This window comes from Lonchura striata, chromosome 33 (genome assembly GCF_050655825.1).
Source record: "Lonchura striata isolate lonStrDom1 chromosome 33, ASM5065582v1, whole genome shotgun sequence".
NCBI lineage: Eukaryota > Metazoa > Chordata > Aves > Passeriformes > Estrildidae > Lonchura > Lonchura striata.
This window is the reverse complement of record NC_140735.1, coordinates 1,125,163-1,140,553: the sequence shown is the minus strand read 5'-3', so window position 1 is coordinate 1,140,553 and position 15,391 is coordinate 1,125,163.

The following is a 15,391-nucleotide window of genomic DNA, read 5'->3' as shown; positions in this document are numbered from 1 at the left end:
CAGCCACCCCAGCAGTGGTCGCCCCACTCAGAGGGTTCCGCTGACAGAGGTCACTGTCTCCTTGCTGTCTCTCTGGACACACTGGGGAGCTGCAGGGGCGAATCCCAGCCTGCCCTGTCCCATGGGATCCCATGTTGGGACTCAATGTCCCAGCCCGGGTGAGCACTGCTTGTGGCCCTGGGCTCAGCATGGCAGGCCTGGTGCTCACAGCAGTGCAGACTTCAAGCTGGCCATGCACAGCTCCGTGTTTCTCCCAAAAATATCACTGCTGCAGCACCTGGGGTTCCCCAGTGCTGGGCTTTTTATCCCCACTGCATGGAGGATCACATGGCAGGGCAAAGGATGGGATCCCATGTGGCCTCCAACCTGCCCTGATCCAGGCTGGGCACAGCCTGATGAAGGATGAGCACATCTCGCAGGGATATGGAAACCTCCCCTGAAAACCCAGTTCAGGCAGAGCCTGAGCTCTTTTGTGGCTCTGGGCAGGAAGATGCTCAGGATCTCCCAGAGAGGCTCAGCGGGCAGTAGGATTGTGCCTGCATCTCGCTCTGGACATGCCAGTGGCTCAAGTGACAGCTGTGGGAATGATTTATAATGCACCGAGAGGGGCCACAGTCCTGCAAGGCTCTTACATCAGGAGCAAAGAGCAGCCTGCAGGGTGGGGAAGGCTGGAGCTGTAGCACTGTGTGCTCATCCCTCACCTTCATGGGGAGCTGCCCCCAGACTTGCTATGTATCACTTTGATGGTTCTCCTGTTGGGTGTATTTTGGAGCAGCTGTTATCTGTGGCTTTTTATGGTGATCCTGTGGAAAGCAGCCATTTACCTGCTGTGATGAACTCAAAACTAATACTAACTCTTCATTCCCTTTGGTTTTATTTGGGGTTTTTTTAGTCTCTTTGTTTGATTGGTTTGCATGGGTTCGTTTGTTTCTAGGTTTTGTCTCTTTTGGTTTGAGTCTTTTGTTTGCTTTTTCATAAGACACAGGTGAAGTTGGCATAGCCAAAGTCAAGAGAATGTACACCAGGCTTGACTTTCCAGAAATTACTTTTGGCTGGGTTTAACTGCATTCTCCAGGCTCAGGATGACCAGTCCATTTGCAGGATTTGCTCTGCAACATCAGCTTGCCCAGACTCTGCTCGGTGATTCACAAATGGAGAAGACAATGGATATTGTGCCAAGCTTCCTTTCAAACAGCCAAAAGTGCAACGGCATGAGAGAAAAAAAGAAAAAAACAGAGACTATATTCACCAATTAGAGCAGAAGCAGTGTCCCACCATCTTGCCCTCCACTCTTATTAATTTTGTACATTGAGAGGCAATCCTGGGCCTGAAGCTTCCGTCTCTCAGTTCCTGATGCCATTTGACTCCAGCCTGGACTCCCCCAGATCACACTGCCTGCTTTCCACGTGGGGCTGGGGATGCTCAGCCTGGAAAGAGGAGACTCTGGGGAGGCCTCACTGCAGCTCTGCAGGACTGCAAGGGTGCCACAAGAAAGATTGGGACAGGGTGTTCCACAGGGCCTGTGGCAACAGGACAAGGGGGGGACGGCTTTCAGCTGCAGGAGGCTGATTGAAGTTGGATCTGAGGAAGCTGCTCTCTTCCACTGAGGGTGCTGAGGCACTGGCCCAGGCTGTGGATGCTCCATCCTTGGGAACAGGGCTCTGAGCACCATGGTCTGGGGGAACGTTGCTAAGCATGGAACCAAAGGCTCTCTAGCTCAGTGGTCATGTCACAATCCATGTCCCATCTGGAACTGCCAGCAGCCAGCAAGCAGCACAACACAGCCGTTGGCCCTGGGCTCAGCACACGCTGCACGCTGCTCCTGCTGCTCCTGTCACCCTTCTTGTTCCTGCCCCCGAGACCTCATCTCATCAGTCTCAAAAGCTGCCTAAGGCCTGGATTGTGTCATCCATCCCTGCAGGATGCTCACATTTGTCCTGAGGAAGGTACGGTGCCATTCCATGGAGGTGGATCCCCCCAGCTGCCCGGGTGTGGGCTGGAGTTCTGGGGGGATGGGGTGGGACAGGGACCCCACTCTGAGGTTTTGCTACCTCTGCAGGCTGTTGCAGGTAGAGAAGACAAGATGGAGGTGGACAGACAGACTGATAGAGAGGAGAAGATGCAAGTGGAGGGAGAAAAGAGAGGAGAGGAAGAGATGGAGGTGGGCACCATAATGGATACGGAGGAGGAGATGGAGGTGGATGGAGAACACACTGGAGAGGAAGAGATGGAGGTTGATGAGGATGAGGAGATGGACGTGGAAATGGAAGAGTACACCCAGGAGATGGACATTGATGAGGAAGATGAAGAGGAGGCCATGGTCCTGGGATGAAGAGCAATGCCAGCAGCAGGACAGGCATGTGGTCCCCACAGGCACAGTGGGTTCCCTGCAGCCAGGCTGGGGCGGGATTGGGCTGGCTGGTCCCTGCTCAGGAACGTGGTACCCAGTGCCTTGGGTTCTGCTGGCCATGCCCAGCCTGTCCTGTTCTTGCTTTGGGCCACACAAGCCCCATGGCAGTGCCTGGGGCACAGCCCCCAGACCCAGCCAGCCTCAGCTCTGGCAGCAGAGTCCCAGTGTGCCAGCCTGGGGACACACGGAAGAGCCCTCTGTGCCTGACTGGAGTGACCATGGCACCTGCTTTTCTTCCCGGACTTATGGAGATCCTGGACTGAAATGGCACCTTTTTGTACATAGTTTTTAGAGTTTGTTCTTCTTTTTGGCATATAGGTTTTAGGGCTTCGTTTTGTCTTCTGTAAATACATTTCAAATATTGTTGTTAGATATGTTCTTAGGTATATACCTTCTATAAATTGTTGTTATTACAAATATTCTTACAAAAGTAAATGTGTTCTGTGTTTTCATTGCTGTTCTTATGTAAATAAACAACCTTGGGTTTTCACACCCCAGTTCTCTTTCCATTTGCTTCTGGCACAGGCAGTATTGGCCAAGTTGTGTTTTCCACTTGCTCCCGGTTCCCAGGGCTGGAGGTTCATGGGGGAGCTGGCACAGCCACCCCAGCAGTGGTCGCCCCACTCAGAGGGTTCCGCTGACAGAGGTCACTGTCTCCTTGCTGTCTCTCTGGACACACTGGGGAGCTGCAGGGGCGAATCCCAGCCTGCCCTGTCCCATGGGATCCCATGTTGGGACTCAATGTCCCAGCCCGGGTGAGCACTGCTTGTGGCCCTGGGCTCAGCATGGCAGGCCTGGTGCTCACAGCAGTGCAGACTTCAAGCTGGCCATGCACAGCTCCGTGTTTCTCCCAAAAATATCACTGCTGCAGCACCTGGGGTTCCCCAGTGCTGGGCTTTTTATCCCCACTGCATGGAGGATCACATGGCAGGGCAAAGGATGGGATCCCATGTGGCCTCCAACCTGCCCTGATCCAGGCTGGGCACAGCCTGATGAAGGATGAGCACATCTCGCAGGGATATGGAAACCTCCCCTGAAAACCCAGTTCAGGCAGAGCCTGAGCTCTTTTGTGGCTCTGGGCAGGAAGATGCTCAGGATCTCCCAGAGAGGCTCAGCGGGCAGTAGGATTGTGCCTGCATCTCGCTCTGGACATGCCAGTGGCTCAAGTGACAGCTGTGGGAATGATTTATAATGCACCGAGAGGGGCCACAGTCCTGCAAGGCTCTTACATCAGGAGCAAAGAGCAGCCTGCAGGGTGGGGAAGGCTGGAGCTGTAGCACTGTGTGCTCATCCCTCACCTTCATGGGGAGCTGCCCCCAGACTTGCTATGTATCACTTTGATGGTTCTCCTGTTGGGTGTATTTTGGAGCAGCTGTTATCTGTGGCTTTTTATGGTGATCCTGTGGAAAGCAGCCATTTACCTGCTGTGATGAACTCAAAACTAATACTAACTCTTCATTCCCTTTGGTTTTATTTGGGGTTTTTTTAGTCTCTTTGTTTGATTGGTTTGCATGGGTTCGTTTGTTTCTAGGTTTTGTCTCTTTTGGTTTGAGTCTTTTGTTTGCTTTTTCATAAGACACAGGTGAAGTTGGCATAGCCAAAGTCAAGAGAATGTACACCAGGCTTGACTTTCCAGAAATTACTTTTGGCTGGGTTTAACTGCATTCTCCAGGCTCAGGATGACCAGTCCATTTGCAGGATTTGCTCTGCAACATCAGCTTGCCCAGACTCTGCTCGGTGATTCACAAATGGAGAAGACAATGGATATTGTGCCAAGCTTCCTTTCAAACAGCCAAAACTGCAACGGCATGAGAGAAAAAAAGAAAAAAACAGAGACTATATTCACCAATTAGAGCAGAAGCAGTGTCCCACCATCTTGCCCTCCACTCTTATTAATTTTGTACATTGAGAGGCAATCCTGGGCCTGAAGCTTCCGTCTCTCAGTTCCTGATGCCATTTGACTCCAGCCTGGACTCCCCCAGATCACACTGCCTGCTTTCCACGTGGGGCTGGGGATGCTCAGCCTGGAAAGAGGAGACTCTGGGGAGGCCTCACTGCAGCTCTGCAGGACTGCAAGGGTGCCACAAGAAAGATTGGGACAGGGTGTTCCACAGGGCCTGTGGCAACAGGACAAGGGGGGGACGGCTTTCAGCTGCAGGAGGCTGATTGAAGTTGGATCTGAGGAAGCTGCTCTCTTCCACTGAGGGTGCTGAGGCACTGGCCCAGGCTGTGGATGCTCCATCCTTGGGAACAGGGCTCTGAGCACCATGGTCTGGGGGAACGTTGCTAAGCATGGAACCAAAGGCTCTCTAGCTCAGTGGTCATGTCACAATCCATGTCCCATCTGGAACTGCCAGCAGCCAGCAAGCAGCACAACACAGCCGTTGGCCCTGGGCTCAGCACACGCTGCACGCTGCTCCTGCTGCTCCTGTCACCCTTCTTGTTCCTGCCCCCGAGACCTCATCTCATCAGTCTCAAAAGCTGCCTAAGGCCTGGATTGTGTCATCCATCCCTGCAGGATGCTCACATTTGTCCTGAGGAAGGTACGGTGCCATTCCATGGAGGTGGATCCCCCCAGCTGCCCGGGTGTGGGCTGGAGTTCTGGGGGGATGGGGTGGGACAGGGACCCCACTCTGAGGTTTTGCTACCTCTGCAGGCTGTTGCAGGTAGAGAAGACAAGATGGAGGTGGACAGACAGACTGATAGAGAGGAGAAGATGCAAGTGGAGGGAGAAAAGAGAGGAGAGGAAGAGATGGAGGTGGGCACCATAATGGATACGGAGGAGGAGATGGAGGTGGATGGAGAACACACTGGAGAGGAAGAGATGGAGGTTGATGAGGATGAGGAGATGGACGTGGAAATGGAAGAGTACACCCAGGAGATGGACATTGATGAGGAAGATGAAGAGGAGGCCATGGTCCTGGGATGAAGAGCAATGCCAGCAGCAGGACAGGCATGTGGTCCCCACAGGCACAGTGGGTTCCCTGCAGCCAGGCTGGGGCGGGATTGGGCTGGCTGGTCCCTGCTCAGGAACGTGGTACCCAGTGCCTTGGGTTCTGCTGGCCATGCCCAGCCTGTCCTGTTCTTGCTTTGGGCCACACAAGCCCCATGGCAGTGCCTGGGGCACAGCCCCCAGACCCAGCCAGCCTCAGCTCTGGCAGCAGAGTCCCAGTGTGCCAGCCTGGGGACACACGGAAGAGCCCTCTGTGCCTGACTGGAGTGACCATGGCACCTGCTTTTCTTCCCGGACTTATGGAGATCCTGGACTGAAATGGCACCTTTTTGTACATAGTTTTTAGAGTTTGTTCTTCTTTTTGGCATATAGGTTTTAGGGCTTCGTTTTGTCTTCTGTAAATACATTTCAAATATTGTTGTTAGATATGTTCTTAGGTATATACCTTCTATAAATTGTTGTTATTACAAATATTCTTACAAAAGTAAATGTGTTCTGTGTTTTCATTGCTGTTCTTATGTAAATAAACAACCTTGGGTTTTCACACCCCAGTTCTCTTTCCATTTGCTTCCGGCACAGGCAGTATTGGCCAAGTTGTGTTTTCCACTTGCTCCCGGTTCCCAGGGCTGGAGGTTCATGGGGGAGCTGGCACAGCCACCCCAGCAGTGGTCGCCCCACTCAGAGGGTTCCGCTGACAGAGGTCACTGTCTCCTTGCTGTCTCTCTGGACACACTGGGGAGCTGCAGGGGCGAATCCCAGCCTGCCCTGTCCCATGGGATCCCATGTTGGGACTCAATGTCCCAGCCCGGGTGAGCACTGCTTGTGGCCCTGGGCTCAGCATGGCAGGCCTGGTGCTCACAGCAGTGCAGACTTCAAGCTGGCCATGCACAGCTCCGTGTTTCTCCCAAAAATATCACTGCTGCAGCACCTGGGGTTCCCCAGTGCTGGGCTTTTTATCCCTACTGCATGGAGGATCACATGGCAGGGCAAAGGATGGGATCCCATGTGGCCTCCAACCTGCCCTGATCCAGGCTGGGCACAGCCTGATGAAGGATGAGCACATCTCGCAGGGATATGGAAACCTCCCCTGAAAACCCAGTTCAGGCAGAGCCTGAGCTCTTTTGTGGCTCTGGGCAGGAAGATGCTCAGGATCTCCCAGAGAGGCTCAGCGGGCAGTAGGATTGTGCCTGCATCTCGCTCTGGACATGCCAGTGGCTCAAGTGACAGCTGTGGGAATGATTTATAATGCACCGAGAGGGGCCACAGTCCTGCAAGGCTCTTACATCAGGAGCAAAGAGCAGCCTGCAGGGTGGGGAAGGCTGGAGCTGTAGCACTGTGTGCTCATCCCTCACCTTCATGGGGAGCTGCCCCCAGACTTGCTATGTATCACTTTGATGATTCTCCTGTTGGGTGTATTTTGGAGCAGCTGTTATCTGTGGCTTTTTATGGTGATCCTGTGGAAAGCAGCCATTTACCTGCTGTGATGAACTCAAAACTAATACTAACTCTTCATTCCCTTTGGTTTTATTTGGGGTTTTTTTAGTCTCTTTGTTTGATTGGTTTGCATGGGTTCGTTTGTTTCTAGGTTTTGTCTGTTTTGGTTTGAGTCTTTTGTTTGCTTTTTCATAAGACACAGGTGAAGTTGGCATAGCCAAAGTCAAGAGAATGTACACCAGGCTTGACTTTCCAGAAATTACTTTTGGCTGGGTTTAACTGCATTCTCCAGGCTCAGGATGACCAGTCCATTTGCAGGATTTGCTCTGCAACATCAGCTTGCCCAGACTCTGCTCGGTGATTCACAAATGGAGAAGACAATGGATATTGTGCCAAGCTTCCTTTCAAACAGCCAAAACTGCAACGGCATGAGAGAAAAAAAGAAAAAAACAGAGACTATATTCACCAATTAGAGCAGAAGCAGTGTCCCACCATCTTGCCCTCCACTCTTATTAATTTTGTACATTGAGAGGCAATCCTGGGCCTGAAGCTTCCGTCTCTCAGTTCCTGATGCCATTTGACTCCAGCCTGGACTCCCCCAGATCACACTGCCTGCTTTCCACGTGGGGCTGGGGATGCTCAGCCTGGAAAGAGGAGACTCTGGGGAGGCCTCACTGCAGCTCTGCAGGACTGCAAGGGTGCCACAAGAAAGATTGGGACAGGGTGTTCCACAGGGCCTGTGGCAACAGGACAAGGGGGGGACGGCTTTCAGCTGCAGGAGGCTGATTGAAGTTGGATCTGAGGAAGCTGCTCTCTTCCACTGAGGGTGCTGAGGCACTGGCCCAGGCTGTGGATGCTCCATCCTTGGGAACAGGGCTCTGAGCACCATGGTCTGGGGGAACGTTGCTAAGCATGGAACCAAAGGCTCTCTAGCTCAGTGGTCATGTCACAATCCATGTCCCATCTGGAACTGCCAGCAGCCAGCAAGCAGCACAACACAGCCGTTGGCCCTGGGCTCAGCACACGCTGCACACTGCTCCTGCTGCTCCTGTCACCCTTCTTGTTCCTGCCCCCGAGACCTCATCTCATCAGTCTCAAAAGCTGCCTAAGGCCTGGATTGTGTCATCCATCCCTGCAGGATGCTCACATTTGTCCTGAGGAAGGTACGGTGCCATTCCATGGAGGTGGATCCCCCCAGCTGCCCGGGTGTGGGCTGGAGTTCTGGGGGGATGGGGTGGGACAGGGACCCCACTCTGAGGTTTTGCTACCTCTGCAGGCTGTTGCAGGTAGAGAAGACAAGATGGAGGTGGACAGACAGACTGATAGAGAGGAGAAGATGGAAGTGGAGGGAGAAAAGAGAGGAGAGGAAGAGATGGAGGTGGGCACCATAATGGATACGGAGGAGGAGATGGAGGTGGATGGAGAACACACTGGAGAGGAAGAGATGGAGGTTGATGAGGATGAGGAGATGGACGTGGAAATGGAAGAGTACACCCAGGAGATGGACATTGATGAGGAAGATGAAGAGGAGGCCATGGTCCTGGGATGAAGAGCAATGCCAGCAGCAGGACAGGCATGTGGTCCCCACAGGCACAGTGGGTTCCCTGAAGCCAGGCTGGGGCGGGATTGGGCTGGCTGGTCCCTGCTCAGGAACGTGGTACCCAGTGCCTTGGGTTCTGCTGGCCATGCCCAGCCTGTCCTGTTCTTGCTTTGGGCCACACAAGCCCCATGGCAGTGCCTGGGGCACAGCCCCCAGACCCAGCCAGCCTCAGCTCTGGCAGCAGAGTCCCGCTGTGCCAGCCTGGGGACACACGGAAGAGCCCTCTGTGCCTGACTGGAGTGACCATGGCACCTGCTTTTCTTCCCGGACTTATGGAGATCCTGGACTGAAATGGCACCTTTTTGTACATAGTTTTTAGAGTTTGTTCTTCTTTTTGGCATATAGGTTTTAGGGCTTCGTTTTGTCTTCTGTAAATACATTTCAAATATTGTTGTTAGATATGTTCTTAGGTATATACCTTCTATAAATTGTTGTTATTACAAATATTCTTACAAAAGTAAATGTGTTCTGTGTTTTCATTGCTGTTCTTATGTAAATAAACAACCTTGGGTTTTCACACCCCAGTTCTCTTTCCATTTGCTTCCGGCACAGGCAGTATTGGCCAAGTTGTGTTTTCCACTTGCTCCCGGTTCCCAGGGCTGGAGGTTCATGGGGGAGCTGGCACAGCCACCCCAGCAGTGGTCGCCCCACTCAGAGGGTTCCGCTGACAGAGGTCACTGTCTCCTTGCTGTCTCTCTGGACACACTGGGGAGCTGCAGGGGCGAATCCCAGCCTGCCCTGTCCCATGGGATCCCATGTTGGGACTCAATGTCCCAGCCCGGGTGAGCACTGCTTGTGGCCCTGGGCTCAGCATGGCAGGCCTGGTGCTCACAGCAGTGCAGACTTCAAGCTGGCCATGCACAGCTCCGTGTTTCTCCCAAAAATATCACTGCTGCAGCACCTGGGGTTCCCCAGTGCTGGGCTTTTTATCCCTACTGCATGGAGGATCACATGGCAGGGCAAAGGATGGGATCCCATGTGGCCTCCAACCTGCCCTGATCCAGGCTGGGCACAGCCTGATGAAGGATGAGCACATCTCGCAGGGATATGGAAACCTCCCCTGAAAACCCAGTTCAGGCAGAGCCTGAGCTCTTTTGTGGCTCTGGGCAGGAAGATGCTCAGGATCTCCCAGAGAGGCTCAGCGGGCAGTAGGATTGTGCCTGCATCTCGCTCTGGACATGCCAGTGGCTCAAGTGACAGCTGTGGGAATGATTTATAATGCACCGAGAGGGGCCACAGTCCTGCAAGGCTCTTACATCAGGAGCAAAGAGCAGCCTGCAGGGTGGGGAAGGCTGGAGCTGTAGCACTGTGTGCTCATCCCTCACCTTCATGGGGAGCTGCCCCCAGACTTGCTATGTATCACTTTGATGATTCTCCTGTTGGGTGTATTTTGGAGCAGCTGTTATCTGTGGCTTTTTATGGTGATCCTGTGGAAAGCAGCCATTTACCTGCTGTGATGAACTCAAAACTAATACTAACTCTTCATTCCCTTTGGTTTTATTTGGGGTTTTTTTAGTCTCTTTGTTTGATTGGTTTGCATGGGTTCGTTTGTTTCTAGGTTTTGTCTCTTTTGGTTTGAGTCTTTTGTTTGCTTTTTCATAAGACACAGGTGAAGTTGGCATAGCCAAAGTCAAGAGAATGTACACCAGGCTTGACTTTCCAGAAATTACTTTTGGCTGGGTTTAACTGCATTCTCCAGGCTCAGGATGACCAGTCCATTTGCAGGATTTGCTCTGCAACATCAGCTTGCCCAGACTCTGCTCGGTGATTCACAAATGGAGAAGACAATGGATATTGTGCCAAGCTTCCTTTCAAACAGCCAAAACTGCAACGGCATGAGAGAAAAAAAGAAAAAAACAGAGACTATATTCACCAATTAGAGCAGAAGCAGTGTCCCACCATCTTGCCCTCCACTCTTATTAATTTTGTACATTGAGAGGCAATCCTGGGCCTGAAGCTTCCGTCTCTCAGTTCCTGATGCCATTTGACTCCAGCCTGGACTCCCCCAGATCACACTGCCTGCTTTCCACGTGGGGCTGGGGATGCTCAGCCTGGAAAGAGGAGACTCTGGGGAGGCCTCACTGCAGCTCTGCAGGACTGCAAGGGTGCCACAAGAAAGATTGGGACAGGGTGTTCCACAGGGCCTTTGGCAACAGGACAAGGGGGGGACGGCTTTCAGCTGCAGGAGGCTGATTGAAGTTGGATCTGAGGAAGCTGCTCTCTTCCACTGAGGGTGCTGAGGCACTGGCCCAGGCTGTGGATGCTCCATCCTTGGGAACAGGGCTCTGAGCACCATGGTCTGGGGGAACGTTGCTAAGCATGGAACCAAAGGCTCTCTAGCTCAGTGGTCATGTCACAATCCATGTCCCATCTGGAACTGCCAGCAGCCAGCAAGCAGCACAACACAGCCGTTGGCCCTGGGCTCAGCACACGCTGCACGCTGCTCCTGCTGCTCCTGTCACCCTTCTTGTTCCTGCCCCCGAGACCTCATCTCATCAGTCTCAAAAGCTGCCTAAGGCCTGGATTGTGTCATCCATCCCTGCAGGATGCTCACATTTGTCCTGAGGAAGGTACGGTGCCATTCCATGGAGGTGGATCCCCCCAGCTGCCCGGGTGTGGGCTGGAGTTCTGGGGGGATGGGGTGGGACAGGAACCCCACTCTGAGGTTTTGCTACCTCTGCAGGCTGTTGCAGGTAGAGAAGACAAGATGGAGGTGGACAGACAGACTGATAGAGAGGAGAAGATGGAAGTGGAGGGAGAAAAGAGAGGAGAGGAAGAGATGGAGGTGGGCACCATAATGGATACGGAGGAGGAGATGGAGGTGGATGGAGAACACACTGGAGAGGAAGAGATGGAGGTTGATGAGGATGAGGAGATGGACGTGGAAATGGAAGAGTACACCGAGGAGATGGACATTGATGAGGAAGATGAAGAGGAGGCCATGGTCCTGGGATGAAGAGCAATGCCAGCAGCAGGACAGGCATGTGGTCCCCACAGGCACAGTGGGTTCCCTGCAGCCAGGCTGGGGCGGGATTGGGCTGGCTGGTCCCTGCTCAGGAACGTGGTACCCAGTGCCTTGGGTTCTGCTGGCCATGCCCAGCCTGTCCTGTTCTTGCTTTGGGCCACACAAGCCCCATGGCAGTGCCTGGGGCACAGCCCCCAGACCCAGCCAGCCTCAGCTCTGGCAGCAGAGTCCCAGTGTGCCAGCCTGGGGACACACGGAAGAGCCCTCTGTGCCTGACTGGAGTGACCATGGCACCTGCTTTTCTTCCCGGACTTATGGAGATCCTGGACTGAAATGGCACCTTTTTGTACATAGTTTTTAGAGTTTGTTCTTCTTTTTGGCATATAGGTTTTAGGGCTTCGTTTTGTCTTCTGTAAATACATTTCAAATATTGTTGTTAGATATGTTCTTAGGTATATACCTTCTATAAATTGTTGTTATTACAAATATTCTTACAAAAGTAAATGTGTTCTGTGTTTTCATTGCTGTTCTTATGTAAATAAACAACCTTGGGTTTTCACACCCCAGTTCTCTTTCCATTTGCTTCTGGCACAGGCAGTATTGGCCAAGTTGTGTTTTCCACTTGCTCCCGGTTCCCAGGGCTGGAGGTTCATGGGGGAGCTGGCACAGCCACCCCAGCAGTGGTCGCCCCACTCAGAGGGTTCCGCTGACAGAGGTCACTGTCTCCTTGCTGTCTCTCTGGACACACTGGGGAGCTGCAGGGGCGAATCCCAGCCTGCCCTGTCCCATGGGATCCCATGTTGGGACTCAATGTCCCAGCCCGGGTGAGCACTGCTTGTGGCCCTGGGCTCAGCATGGCAGGCCTGGTGCTCACAGCAGTGCAGACTTCAAGCTGGCCATGCACAGCTCCGTGTTTCTCCCAAAAATATCACTGCTGCAGCACCTGGGGTTCCCCAGTGCTGGGCTTTTTATCCCCACTGCATGGAGGATCACATGGCAGGGCAAAGGATGGGATCCCATGTGGCCTCCAACCTGCCCTGATCCAGGCTGGGCACAGCCTGATGAAGGATGAGCACATCTCGCAGGGATATGGAAACCTCCCCTGAAAACCCAGTTCAGGCAGAGCCTGAGCTCTTTTGTGGCTCTGGGCAGGAAGATGCTCAGGATCTCCCAGAGAGGCTCAGCGGGCAGTAGGATTGTGCCTGCATCTCGCTCTGGACATGCCAGTGGCTCAAGTGACAGCTGTGGGAATGATTTATAATGCACCGAGAGGGGCCACAGTCCTGCAAGGCTCTTACATCAGGAGCAAAGAGCAGCCTGCAGGGTGGGGAAGGCTGGAGCTGTAGCACTGTGTGCTCATCCCTCACCTTCATGGGGAGCTGCCCCCAGACTTGCTATGTATCACTTTGATGGTTCTCCTGTGGGGTGTATTTTGGAGCAGCTGTTATCTGTGGCTTTTTATGGTGATCCTGTGGAAAGCAGCCATTTACCTGCTGTGATGAACTCAAAACTAATACTAACTCTTCATTCCCTTTGGTTTTATTTGGGGTTTTTTTAGTCTCTTTGTTTGATTGGTTTGCATGGGTTCGTTTGTTTCTAGGTTTTGTCTGTTTTGGTTTGAGTCTTTTGTTTGCTTTTTCATAAGACACAGGTGAAGTTGGCATAGCCAAAGTCAAGAGAATGTACACCAGGCTTGACTTTCCAGAAATTACTTTTGGCTGGGTTTAACTGCATTCTCCAGGCTCAGGATGACCAGTCCATTTGCAGGATTTGCTCTGCAACATCAGCTTGCCCAGACTCTGCTCGGTGATTCACAAATGGAGAAGACAATGGATATTGTGCCAAGCTTCCTTTCAAACAGCCAAAACTGCAACGGCATGAGAGAAAAAAAGAAAAAAACAGACTATATTCACCAATTAGAGCAGAAGCAGTGTCCCACCATCTTGCCCTCCACTCTTATTAATTTTGTACATTGAGAGGCAATCCTGGGCCTGAAGCTTCCGTCTCTCAGTTCCTGATGCCATTTGACTCCAGCCTGGACTCCCCCTGATCACACTGCCTGCTTTCCACGTGGGGCTGGGGATGCTCAGCCTGGAAAGAGGAGACCCTGGGGAGGCCTCACTGCAGCTCTGCAGGACTGCAAGGGTGCCACAAGAAAGATTGGGACAGGGTGTTCCACAGGGCCTGTGGCAACAGGACAAGGGGGGGACGGCTTTCAGCTGCAGGAGGCTGATTGAAGTTGGATCTGAGGAAGCTGCTCTCTTCCACTGAGGGTGCTGAGGCACTGGCCCAGGCTGTGGATGCTCCATCCTTGGGAACAGGGCTCTGAGCACCATGGTCTGGGGGAACGTTGCTAAGCATGGAACCAAAGGCTCTCTAGCTCAGTGGTCATGTCACAATCCATGTCCCATCTGGAACTGCCAGCAGCCAGCAAGCAGCACAACACAGCCGTTGGCCCTGGGCTCAGCACACGCTGCACGCTGCTCCTGCTGCTCCTGTCACCCTTCTTGTTCCTGCCCCCGAGACCTCATCTCATCAGTCTCAAAAGCTGCCTAAGGCCTGGATTGTGTCATCCATCCCTGCAGGATGCTCACATTTGTCCTGAGGAAGGTACGGTGCCATTCCATGGAGGTGGATCCCCCCAGCTGCCCGGGTGTGGGCTGGAGTTCTGGGGGGATGGGGTGGGACAGGGACCCCACTCTGAGGTTTTGCTACCTCTGCAGGCTGTTGCAGGTAGAGAAGACAAGATGGAGGTGGACAGACAGACTGATAGAGAGGAGAAGATGGAAGTGGAGGGAGAAAAGAGAGGAGAGGAAGAGATGGAGGTGGGCACCATAATGGATACGGAGGAGGAGATGGAGGTGGATGGAGAACACACTGGAGAGGAAGAGATGGAGGTTGATGAGGATGAGGAGATGGACGTGGAAATGGAAGAGTACACCCAGGAGATGGACATTGATGAGGAAGATGAAGAGGAGGCCATGGTCCTGGGATGAAGAGCAATGCCAGCAGCAGGACAGGCATGTGGTCCCCACAGGCACAGTGGGTTCCCTGCAGCCAGGCTGGGGCGGGATTGGGCTGGCTGGTCCCTGCTCAGGAACGTGGTACCCAGTGCCTTGGGTTCTGCTGGCCATGCCCAGCCTGTCCTGTTCTTGCTTTGGGCCACACAAGCCCCATGGCAGTGCCTGGGGCCCAGCCCCCAGACCCAGCCAGCCTCAGCTCTGGCAGCAGAGTCCCAGTGTGCCAGCCTGGGGACACACGGAAGAGCCCTCTGTGCCTGACTGGAGTGACCATGGCACCTGCTTTTCTTCCCGGACTTATGGAGATCCTGGACTGAAATGGCACCTTTTTGTACATAGTTTTTAGAGTTTGTTCTTCTTTTTGGCATATAGGTTTTAGGGCTTCGTTTTGTCTTCTGTAAATACATTTCAAATATTGTTGTTAGATATGTTCTTAGGTATATACCTTCTATAAATTGTTGTTATTACAAATATTCTTACAAAAGTAAATGTGTTCTGTGTTTTCATTGCTGTTCTTATGTAAATAAACAACCTTGGGTTTTCACACCCCAGTTCTCTTTCCATTTGCTTCTGGCACAGGCAGTATTGGCCAAGTTGTGTTTTCCACTTGCTCCCGGTTCCCAGGGCTGGAGGTTCATGGGGGAGCTGGCACAGCCACCCCAGCAGTGGTCGCCCCACTCAGAGGGTTCCGCTGACAGAGGTCACTGTCTCCTTGCTGTCTCTCTGGACACACTGGGGAGCTGCAGGGGCGAATCCCAGCCTGCCCTGTCCCATGGGATCCCATGTTGGGACTCAATGTCCCAGCCCGGGTGAGCACTGCTTGTGGCCCTGGGCTCAGCATGGCAGGCCTGGTGCTCACAGCAGTGCAGACTTCAAGCTGGCCATGCACAGCTCCGTGTTTCTCCCAAAAATATCACTGCTGCAGCACCTGGGGTTCCCCAGTGCTGGGCTTTTTATCCCCACTGCATGGAGGATCACATGGCAGGGCAAAGGATGGGATCCCATGTGG